This window comes from Psammomys obesus, unplaced genomic scaffold, assembly GCF_907164565.1.
Source record: "Psammomys obesus unplaced genomic scaffold, mPsaObe1.curated_primary_1811, whole genome shotgun sequence".
NCBI classification, from domain to species: Eukaryota; Metazoa; Chordata; class Mammalia; order Rodentia; family Muridae; genus Psammomys; species Psammomys obesus.
The window spans coordinates 6,643,280-6,655,374 of record NW_026589137.1 but is presented as its reverse complement, the minus strand read 5'-3'; the positions used below and the strand labels follow the sequence as shown (position 1 = coordinate 6,655,374).

At 37.3% G+C, this 12,095-nt stretch overlaps 1 pseudogene; it reads left to right on the top strand.

The window, feature by feature from the left end:
- Positions 1–1,601: 1,601 nt before the first annotated feature.
- LOC129674864 (heat shock protein HSP 90-beta-like) lies at positions 1,602–6,301 on the top strand (annotated as a pseudogene).
- Positions 6,302–12,095: the final 5,794 nt, after the last annotated feature.

Sequence of the window (12,095 nt, the reverse complement as noted above, 5' to 3'; positions counted from 1 at the left end):
CCTTACAGCCCCTCTTTACTGATGTTCACCGAATCTTAGGTGTAGGAGTTATCTAATAGATTCATCAATTAGAATTGGACACCCCATGGTCAGTGTTTTCTGCATTTTAAACAGCAGTGTCTTTTTGCAATAGTCTCCATCTACTGCAAAAGAAGGTTTATGAGGCCAGGTAAACATTCCTATAGTTAGTTGTCTGTGGAATAATGATAAATATTAAAATCCAATTAAGAATTATATTGGTTTAGGATAATGACACTGGTAGGCTCTTCTTTAAGATCCAGGATCTAATTACCCCATTCTAGGTTTGCAGTGCTCCTGAATACAAATTCCCTTCTACTGGGCCTTCAGCTCAATTAGACAGTTGTTGATTGTCCCTGTTTGATAACTTGTGATTGACTTTGATTTTCATAATTATAGCAAGAGTAGGTTGTAATCTCTTTACATATCAATTTAAGTCACATGTTATGAAGGAATCTTCAGGCCACGTTTGTAATGTGTAAAGGCAGAGTTTGGTCAAGCAGCTGTACGACTTGGGCTATTTATTCTTTCGCCAATTTTTCATGCAATCCTTAAAACAGCTCTAGACATCATATATTATTTTCTCTCTCTGTCTCTCTCTATGTGTGTTGTTTGTGTGTTTCTGTGTGTGTGTTGTGCTATTTTAGGGAACATTGACAAAGAAAGTCAAATCCCTCAATTAACTATTGAAAAACCAGAATTTAGCTGTAAGGCATGTGCCTTTACCTCGTGAATGGGAGGGAAATATCATTCTTTTTTCAGTTTTTTAATATCTTTGGCTGGGCTATGAATTAAACTGACATATAGCAGGCTAGCAGGATAAAATCACTTTTATTTATGTACATGTGAACCAGAACACCGCAAACTGTGATACATAGGGATTGTTTAGAAGGTAAGATGTTAAGTTTTCTCAGGGGAGTGAATGGTAAAAGGGAAATATAAAAAAAATGAAGAGAAGGAGGGAATGTATGTCAAATAAAATCACCTTAGTGTTCAATTAAAAGCCTGACATATTAATAAAACTTGACTGAAGATAGTAATTTTTCTGAAAAAGATACTTTTACAAACAGATTAATTTAAAGATATAAAGATTCTTCACAAATTGGCAGCTTTCAGGAGATGCTACTATGTCTTTAACACAATAAGCTATATCTTTACCAAAAGATTATGGGTTGAGTTGATATATTCTTGTTTTCTGCAATCATATTTTGTAGTAACTGTAATGAGTTGTAACACTGGAATATTATACTATTATAATCTAATTAGAAAGAAAATTAGACAATGATTTGAAGCAGAAAATGGTCTGGCAGAATGCAAACTAAAATTTATATGCAAGCAGGGGACCAGAAAATGCAACAAGCACCCTAGTAGAGAATTCTTACAAGCACAGTATAAGAGTACAAAACTGCTAGGTATGAGACAAACACCAGGCATTCTGATTCAACTTTTTGCCTAGGATGCCCTTACCTATGTGACTATTATTTTCATGATTCCCAATTGTATGTCAGATACTGGACAATGGAAATTATGAGTATAATAGCTTACTTTAACCACTTAAGTCCAGCTTGACTGTATTTCTTCACATGATACAAACTGTATGTCAGAAAACTTCATACAAAGAAACTGCCTATAACTGTAAAGATACTCCTCTCAAAAGAAGGCATAACACTTACTCCCACCTCCAAGCCCATACCAGTGTCCCACTGCCCTATGATGTAAGTCTCATTCTAATCAATACCAAGCCAGCTCCCCTATTGCAATATACTCAATAAATTATTATTTTCAATTCTGACCTAAAGAGTGTGCTCATTAATCACCCACCAGTCCCTTCTCTGATAATTTCCATTTCTTCTCTTGATATTTTTTTCATCATGTTAATGTCCCTCTTATATCATCTTATATCATTGCTGTTCTGGACACACTACTCTTTTTTTTCTGTCCTGATATGTTTCACCTAATCCTGGGGAAAAACAAAAACAAAAACAAAACAAAACAATAAAACACTGACGTAAATAACATGTGTTCTTTAATTGTGCCCCTACCTTCTCCCAGAAACATTTTGTTAACACAATAAGTATTTGATCTCACAATTCTGGTAGTATTTATGATTGTCTGTAGTGCTAGCGTGGCATTCATTGCACATACAAGTAGATATATGATTATGATTACCTATACCATTTTATATTTATAATTTATACTCTATTGTATTCTAGGTACATGGCTTGTATTTTTCTTCCCTATGTCTAGTCCTATGATGTGTAGAAGTGAATACTCAGTGTATCTGTTCATGATGATTATAATTAAAATATTTAATTCAACTGTGGGGATGTTAGGTTTATGGGTATAATTACTGTAGGTTTGGTCTTTGTTAATTTGCAAAAAGTACCTATTTTTTTGTTCCATTATTCACTTGTTGTTAATACAGTTCTATTAAATGATAAACCATGAGTACTGTACATAGTTTAATTAAACATGAGAAAGGGAGAAGAATGCCAAAACAAGTTAAATTGGGACAAAGAAAATACCTCTAAGTATTTCAGAGCTTTAGAGAATTGTTTCATTGCTTAAGGATATTAAGGCCTTTGCCTGATTCTTTTCTCCTGCATCAACTTTATCATGCTTTCTGACAATATCACTATGGGACTAAGGACTAAATGTGGCAGATGCCTTCTGTTTGTATTCAAATTGCATCTATATCTATATCCTATAGCTATCTATCTCTATCTCTGTCTCTATCTATCTCTATCATATCTGTATCTGTCTATCTATCTATATCTATCTACCTATCTACTTATTCACCTATCTAACTATCTACTTATCTATGTCTCTATGTATCTATGTATCTATGTATCTATGTATCTATGTATCTATCTATGTATCTATGTATCTATCTATCTATCTATCTATCTATCTATCTATCTATCTATCTAATTATCTATCAATAACATGAACCTTAGAGCAGTATTCCTTGTTTGTTCATTTACACAGCTGACATGATAGATGCTGATGACTACAGCCAGACCCTTGGTAAAGTTCCAAAGTTGAAGTAGTTACTAGGACCTGGGCCAATTAGAGGTCATGGATGTTTTTTTTTTTTGGCATTTCAGCAGTTTTGGAGAATTTACTCTTTTTTTTTTTTTCCTGGCTTACTACATTAAATTTTCTAGCTTCAGCTTTTTCTATGCCACAAAACCCATACATATGCTCATATAAGTTATTATAAATGCATATAGTTAGATATGTGAACATTATTATCCTGATAGCTTTTTGTAGCAAAGCTATATTAAATACATGGCTTAACCTGGACATAACTCTTCTCAAATTTCTTTTCTCTTTCCCATTTTCCCTTCTTCTCTTTCCCTTTCTACATCCTTCCTTCTCCTCATATCTCCTCCAAGTTTCACTATGTAACTTAGGATAGTCAAAGTCATGATCTTATTGCCTTTGTTCCTCAAGGGGAGGAAATATAAGCATGCACTCCCATGTCCAACTTAGAAATGTTCTTTTTATTGAAATTAGATTTTTTTGATACAGTGTATTAAGATTGTCTTTTAAACTCTCCCAAATCTTTTAAAATTCTTAAAAACCTAGTCTTTAGTCAAAGCCTGTTGATAGATTTTTCTCTTCTCCTTCTGCGTTTATTCAACAGGAGAAGAAACACAAAGAATTATGTGGATGGTATTGTTTTCTTAAGCTTTGAGAGGAAAACTCCTTATACCCAAGAAAATAGGAGTGTTTTTATGAAGAAGAATGCAATTTTTTTATGCATTACCCAGTAAATTAGACAGTGACAAAGTTGCTAGAACTTCATGCTTGATATCACTTTAGATGTTTTTACATTGACATCTAGACCCTTAACTAATGTGAATTGTTTACGCTATGACTTCTTCACTCTATTTTAGGCTCAGAGCGTGTGTGCTAGTTAGCCTGTAATATTTGTTATAGCTTCTTAAATCTAAGGTCCCCTCTTAGATTGTCCTCTCATATTTCTTTTTAGGTCATAGGTGTCCACTAAATAGTCCCTCTATATTGCTTTCTTCAGCTTTTTCTTTGAATGATAAGTTCTTACTCCTATAATCCTCATGCTTCTATTACAATAGTTCATCTTAAGAAAAATATTTTTGTTAGCATATGAGTTTCTGTTTTGTTTTTGCTGCACTTTGTTGCTTATTTTTTATGGAAAGCCCTGTGAGTCATGAGAAATATAAACTCTTACATTCTTGGTTTTACTTTTATAAAATCTTTGATGCAGAAGCAATAGCAAGTGCCATGGCACAAATATTTGGAAACCTGTTAGACACAAAATATCTGGGCATCATTCCTCACATCCGTTAAAGCAGAACTTTGATTTGATTACAGTAATCTATATCTTAAAAGCTACACTCAATGTAGTTCTAACATACTTACAAGTTTTAGAACCTAGTAATTGGGCTAGTGAAATGTCTCAGTGGATAATAATTCTTGCTTTGACAACCCACATGGTGAAATGACTCCCACAAGTTGTCCTCTGTTCTAGACACACACACACACACACACACACACACACACACACACACCTACACCTTGATATGCATATTACCAGATCCCACACACACAAAAGAAACTAAAGAAAATAAAGATGTAGAAAGAAAGAGTATTCTGTCTGGTCTTCTCTGAGGTGAAAGATCACCTTGGATCCCTCGGCCAATGGACTCACCATGGTCTACAAAATGAGGATCAAGAAGTAGTGAAGAGACACTCACAGTTCATAGACTATCCCATCACTCTCTATTTGGAGAAAGAAAGAGAGAAGGATATCAGTGATGATAAGGCAGAGGAAGAGAAAGGGAAGAAAGAAGAGGAGGATAGGGATGATGAGGTGAAACCTAAGACTGAAGACATGGGATCAGATGCAGAGGATGACAGTGGCAAAGATAAAAAGAAGACTAAGAAAATACATTGATCAGGAAGAGTTGAATAAGACTAAGCCTATTTGGACAAGAAATCCTGATGACATCCGCAAGAAGAATATGGTGAATTCTATAAGAGCCTCGCTAATGACTGGGAAGACCACTTGGCAGTTAAGCACTTCTCTGTACAAGGTCAGTTGGAATTCAGAGCATAAACCTTCATTGCTTGGTGAGCTCCCGTTGACCTTTTTGAGAACAAGAAGAAGAAAAACATCAAACCTTATGTTAGTCATGTGTTCATCATGGAGAGCTGTGATAAGCTAATACCTGAGTACCTCAACTTTATCCATGGTGGGGTTGACTCAAAAGACCTGCCCTGAACATATCCCAAGAAATGCTTTAGTAGAACATTTGCAAAAACATTGTGAAGTCATCTACAAAAACATTGTGAAGAAGTTCCTTGAGCTCTTCTCTAAGTTGGCTAAAGACAAAGAAAACTACAAGAAGTGTTATGAGGCATTCTCTAAGAATTTAAACCTTGAAATCCATGAAGATTCTACCAATCAGAACTGCCTCTCTGAGCTCCTCCACTATCACACCTCTCAGTCTGGGACATGAGATGACTTCCTTGTCAGAGTATGTGTCTTGCATAAAGGAGACACAGAATTCCATCTACTATATCACTAGTGAGAGCAAAGTGCAAGTGGTCAACTCTGCCTTGTGGAACGCATGCAGTAGTGGGGCTTTGAGGTGCTGTATATGACTGAGCCTATTGATGAGTAATGCATAAAGAAACTTGAGAAATTCAATGGGAAGATCCTGGTTTTGGAGACTAAGGATGGCCTGGATCTACCAAAGGATGAGGAAGAGAAGAAGAAAATGGAGGAGAGCAAAGTAAAGTTTGAGAATCTCTGCAAGATCATGAAGGAGATCTTGGATAAGAAGGTTGAAAGGGTGACAATCTCCAATAGTCTTGTCTCTTCACCCTGCTGCATTGTGACAAGCACCTATGGCTGGACAGCAACATGAAGCAAATTATGAAGGCCCAGGCACTGGACAACAACTCTACAATGGACTATATGATGGCCAAAACACCTAGAGATGAATCCTGAACACCACATTGTGGAGACCTTGTGGCAGAAGGCTGAGGTAGACAAAAACGACACAGCAGCCAAGGACCTGGTGGTGCTTTTGTTTGAAACTGCTCTCCTCTCCTCTGGTTTCTCACTTGAGGATCCCAAACCCACTCCAGCTGTATTTATTGCATATTTAAACTTGGCCTGGGCATTGATGAAGATGAAGTGTCAGCAAAGGAGCTCAGTACTGCTGTTCCAGATGAGGTGCCCCCACTTGAGGGTGATGAGATTGCCTCTCCCAGGGAAGAAGTTGATTAAAGTCTCCCTTAGGCTACCCATGCCCTCAGTATACTTTTCCCTGTGGCTCCCCCAGCAGCCTTGACCCACCTGTCTCTCTGCTCATGTCTAGCAGAAATTCTTCTATCCTGCCCCTGTGGCCTTCTGCCTTAAGACAGGAAAATCACTTCCCACAAAATAGCGGGGTTGGGTATTGTGTATTGTGTTATTATGCTTTGTTTATTTTTTTCTGAAATTAAAAGTAAGCAAAATAAAAAAAGAAAGTTTATAAAACAAAATTGTTTCTTTTTTTTGCCTAAAGTTTACTCATATCCAAAAAATAATACAAAACTATCTCAAACATAATTTACCATGCTTTCTGTAATCAGAGATATGCTTTCTGGTAGATGATCTGCATGTTTGACTCATTTTATTTTATTCTTATCTTACTTCTTAAAGAGAGATGAATGGATGTAAAAGGCACATTTTTTTAAAGTAGTACACTACTTTTTCTTACATCCTCTCATCAGATTAAAAACAACCATTTTTGATAGATGACTCCTGTACTCTTTGAAACATTAAGCTCAATTAGTCACTATTTTTGCAATTTAAATGCTAGATTTTGTTTTTCTGGGCTACAGACTCATCCCCAAAGAGGACCCAGCTGTTACTCTTTTGCTTCAGGGATATTTTTTTTGCAAATTCAATAAACTTAGCTTCAATTCAGAAAATGGAAAGCATTGGGTTTGTTACAGTAATTATAAATATTTCCAGGACCCTTATGACAGCAAGCCAAGGAGAAGAGTGCTAGCAATTGGTACAATTCATCAAAGGGCAAATTTATTCTCAAAACATCTTTTTGCAGTAGGCAAGTATTCATTAAAGAGATGGACCAATATGCACAGTGTTAGAATAATATGAATACCAATGTTTGGATGGCAATGTAAAAATATATTGAATAACTACCTTCTCTAAATTTACATTCACAAAAGTTCACGTTACATAAGACTAGTGACCCAAAGTTTAGGTCAAACAACAATACCTAGTTCTTTCACTCAGTATTTTCCTTTTAAATATGTAGCAGTTATAAAATACATAATTACTGAGGGAGAAAGGCTCCTGAGAACTTTTTTCCCTAGAAATGTGATTCTTAGGTGTACTTTTCAGGCAATGTGTATTTAATCACCCTAACTTCTTTAATAATTCCATCTCCAAGAGTCCCAACAACTTAGGATCTATCACTCATCCAAGTATTTACAAGGGCCTGAACATGGACTCTCTTCTACACCCCTGTACTTGTGATTACCATTTAAAAATATTCATGACAGATAGAGAGAATACCAGATCCCATGGAAATGGAAGTAAAGGTAGTTGTGAGTCAAAATGTAGGTGCTCAGAGAAAATCCTAGGTCTTCCAGAAGAGGAATTGTACCATTCTTGACCACTGAACTATCACTCCAACACCAACAAAACTATTATTTTTGACCGAAGGGCACTTTTGAGTAAGAGTTCAAATAGATATGCCCCCAAAGATATGTCCCTCAGCAGGGAGCAGAGGGATCCCTGAGTTAGTGAATTTATAGGGGGGGGTTCTATTTTGACATGATCATGGCCATGACAATGGTTTCTTCCAAAGACCTCAGAGCTTTAGTGCAGTTGACAAAACAATTACCTATATGATCCAGGATCAAGATTATAGCAATGTTCTGCTCAAGACTCGTACTGTTTCTAGTTGATTGATTAGTGTGTGTAAAGAACAGCAACGGCAGATTCTTTCTTCTAGGTATTTATAGCCTGAGACTGCTGGCCTATAGGGACTTCTTACCCAAACTTCATAGCCCTTCCCCTGTGCTGTACCCAATAAACATGCTAAGGCTCTAGGTTGCCAAGGTAGCACTGGTGTTATAGAACCCTACCTGATCCCAGGTACATTGCTTGTGTATCTCTCTTTTCTTCATTGCCTCCCATCCTTTAGCCAGGCTTCTGGGAACCAGGCCAAATGGGACTTGCCTGTTCATGTGTATGTAGGCCAGAAGTTGAGATCCATCAGGAGACATTTTATTATATTATTATTACTACTGCTGCTGCTGCTCCTCCTCCTCCTCCTTCTACTATTTGTAGAGAGAAGTCTTTCATTGTCTTAGAACTCCTCATGTAGCCTATATTGGCTAACCAGTGAACCCATGAATCCATCAGATTCTGCCTTCCAGAAATAGCAGGCTTGGTGTTGTAACCCAGGTTGTCATGATTATAAAACAAGTACTTTATTGACTGAACCATCTGTTCACCTCTGCTTATCAATTTTGAAGCATGAAATACGTTGACACTGAGAATTCACGTGTTTACATTAAAAGGCACCAATTTCAAACTTTTGTGGGTTGTGGAATAGATTATTCTCCCAAATGAATTCTGAACACTTCAAGGTGGTGAGTACCTTGAAGTGAGGTTTGAGAAAACCATACATGCAAGATGTTCCATTTGATCTTCCTATATCCATTTCTTTCTCCAAGCAGGTACAGAGAGTATAATTTCTCTTCCTAGGGAGCTTTGAAATGGGAAAGGAAATATTAGAAGTTTAAGTGTAATTTTGGATATATTAAGTAATCTTAAAATGAGAATTGACAATTCAAAAGGACTTTCAGAAAATGCTGTTTTAGGATTATAAAGAAGTTTAATCAGCTGGGCAAGGTGTCACATGCTTATAATCCCAGCACTCTGGAAGGCAGAATCAGGCAGATCTCTGTGAGTTCAAGGCCAGTCTAGCCTACAAGGTGAGTCCAGGGACAGCCAAGGCTACACAGAGACATCCTGTATCAAAAACAAAACAACACACACAACAAAAAATACCCCCAAAAGTTTTAGCATTTTTATGATCTTGAAGATGAAAAAAGAGAATTAATATTTATTAAAAATAAGTAGTGTAAAAGTCTTTACTGAATGAATTCAAGGAATATCACTTTCAAGGAGGCCTTTTCAGTATGATGATGGCTGCAAATATAGGGCCCATGAGCCACAGCCGATGGGAAGGACTGTCTTTGTACTTCGCTAATCTGCCTAAAGACAGTGCCTACAAAGTAAATTAAACTTCCCTGAATTCCATCTGTGGGAATACCATCAATCATGCTATAGCACAAGAGAGGAGGTTCCTACCCAGACAGACTATCGCAGGCTGCCCCCTGTTATGTAAGTTGCTCATCCCCCTTTTATTACCTGAAAGACATCACCTGCAGAGGTATCAAGATCTATTAACCATGTTTTCCTTCTTCTAGTCTCTTTCTCTTTCTCATTTCTGTGGCTCAGGATGCTGTAACATCTTATCTTATAATTTCCCTATACTTTCATAGTCCTGTGCATAATTAAATGAAATTACTTCCTGTTAATCTGTCTTCTGGCAGTTTCTTTCAAACTAATTTTCAAACCCTCATAAAAGAGAGGGAAAGTTTTTGCCTCCCCTGGAGAGTTGCCAGCTGTATACAATTCATCTCATGCTTTTCACTAAGAAATACAAACTGAATAAGACAGAATGAGGCATTTAAAATGTGTCTTTTTTTTCTCTTTTTTAAAATATTTTGTTATTATTATTAATTACACTTTATTCATTTTGTGCCCTCCCATAAGCCCCTCTCTCTTCTCCCCTCCCAGTTCTCCCCTTCCTCCCCTTTCTGCATGCATGCCCCTCCCCAAGTCCACTGATAAGGGAGGTCTTCCTCTCCTTCTTTCTGATCTTAGACTATCAGGTCTCAAGAAGTGGCTGCTTTGTCATCTTCTGTGGCCTGTTAAGGCTGCTCCCCCCTCAGGGGGAGGTGATCAAAGAGCAGGCCAATCAGATTATGTCATAGGATTGGGAAAGAATCTTCACCAACCCTTTATCTGACAGAGGGCTCATATCCAATATATATAAAGAACTAAAGAAGCCGAAAAGCAGCAAACCAAGTAATACACTTAAAAAATGGGGAACAGAGCTAAACAGAGAACTCTCTGCAGAGGAATATCGAATTGCAGAGAAGCATTTAAAGAAATGCTCAACCTCATTAGCCACTAAGGAAATGCAAATCAAAACAACCCTGAGGTTTCACCTTACACCCATCAGAATGGCCAAGATCAAAACCTCAAGTGACAACACATGCTAGAGAGGTTGTGGAGAAAGGGGAACCCTCCTCCACTGCTGGTGGCAAGGTAAACTTGTACAACCACTCTGGAAAGCAATCTGGCGCTTTCTCAGACAACTAGGAATAGCGCTTCCTCAAGATCCAGCCATACCACTCCTAGGCATATACCCAAAAGAGGCTCAAGTACACAAAAAGGACATTTGCTCAACCATGTTTGTAGCAGCTTTATTTGTAATAGCCAGAAGCTGGAGACAGCCCAGATGCCCCTCAACTGACGAATGGATGCAGAAACTGTGGTACATCTATACAATGGAGTATTACTCAGCAATGAAAAATAAGGAAATCATGAAATTTGCAGGTACATGGTGGGACCTGGAAAGGATCATCCTGAGTGAGTTGTCCCAGAAGCAAAAAGACACAGACGGTATATACTCACTCATATAAACATACAACATAGGATAAACCCACGGAAATCGGTACATGTCAACAAACTAAGCAAAAGAGAGGACACTAACTAAAATGCTCAATCCCCATCCTGAAAGGCAAAGAGGATGGACATCAGAAGAAGAAGAAAACAGGAAACAACCTAGGAACCTGCCACAGAGGGCCTCTGAAAGCCTCTGCCCTGCAGATTATCAAAGCAGATGCTGAGCCTGATGGCCAACTGTCAGGCAGAGTGAATGGAATTTTATGTAAGAAGTGGGAAATAACAAGAGCTGGAGAGGACAGAACTCCACAAGGAGAGCAACAGATCAAGAAAATTTGAACACAGGGAACTTCCCAGAGACTCATATTCCAACCAAGGTCTATTCATGGAGATAACCTAGAACTCCTGCACAGATGTAGCCCATGGCATTTCAGTTTCCAAGTGAGTTACATGGTAATGGGAAAATATAATGTCTTTAAATAGTCTTTTTCTTTTCTAAAGTCTTCTTTTGATGATAATAAGTAGGTTTTGGGGATCTCAGGTTATTTACTTGATTTAATTATTTTTCTTATTCAAGGTGCAAATGAAGGGTGAAATGTATCAAAGTTTAAAGGAGGCTAAAACAAAACTTAGTTTATGAAACCCAAGCTATCAAAGTAATTTGAAGGCTGACATTTATTTGCAACAGTGTGTCAGTATCAGAAATTGTATTCTTGTTTCTGAAATAAAAATTGTGTTCTACTTTAATAATGCCTAAAGAGAAAAAAGGAGGATACCAAACTGACTGGTGATCAAAATTTAAAAAAAAAAAAGTATGTTATAATGATATATATGTATAAGTTCATATTATTCTATTACAAATTTTTGTCATAATTACCTGGAAAGAAAGCATATTTGTAAATGTATCTTTTATTTGCCTGATGTAACCTTTGTTTCCAGAGCTTACTACCTCTGTCTGCTAAGCTAGGCCTAGACCAGAAGCTTCTAGCCTCCTTTCAATTTAATCTAGTCCTACCATGTTTTCAGCTTCTGAGACATACTGCTGAACATTCTGAACTCTTGCTGGCTGGTTCAACTAGGTTATTCTGGCTCAAACTCCTCTCCAAGCTGACTGATTCAAAATGGCTATCTCTCAGCTTTTGACTGAATTGCTGGCTCATTCTCATTCTCAGATTCATTCTGTCTTCACCTGTGTCTATCTTGTTTTCTCTCTCTGCAACCTGTTTCTGTAAAAGTGTTCCAGTAAAACTCCTATTCTCTCTTTGCACTGCTCTCGCACATAGCTTCTCTTTCTTCTCTG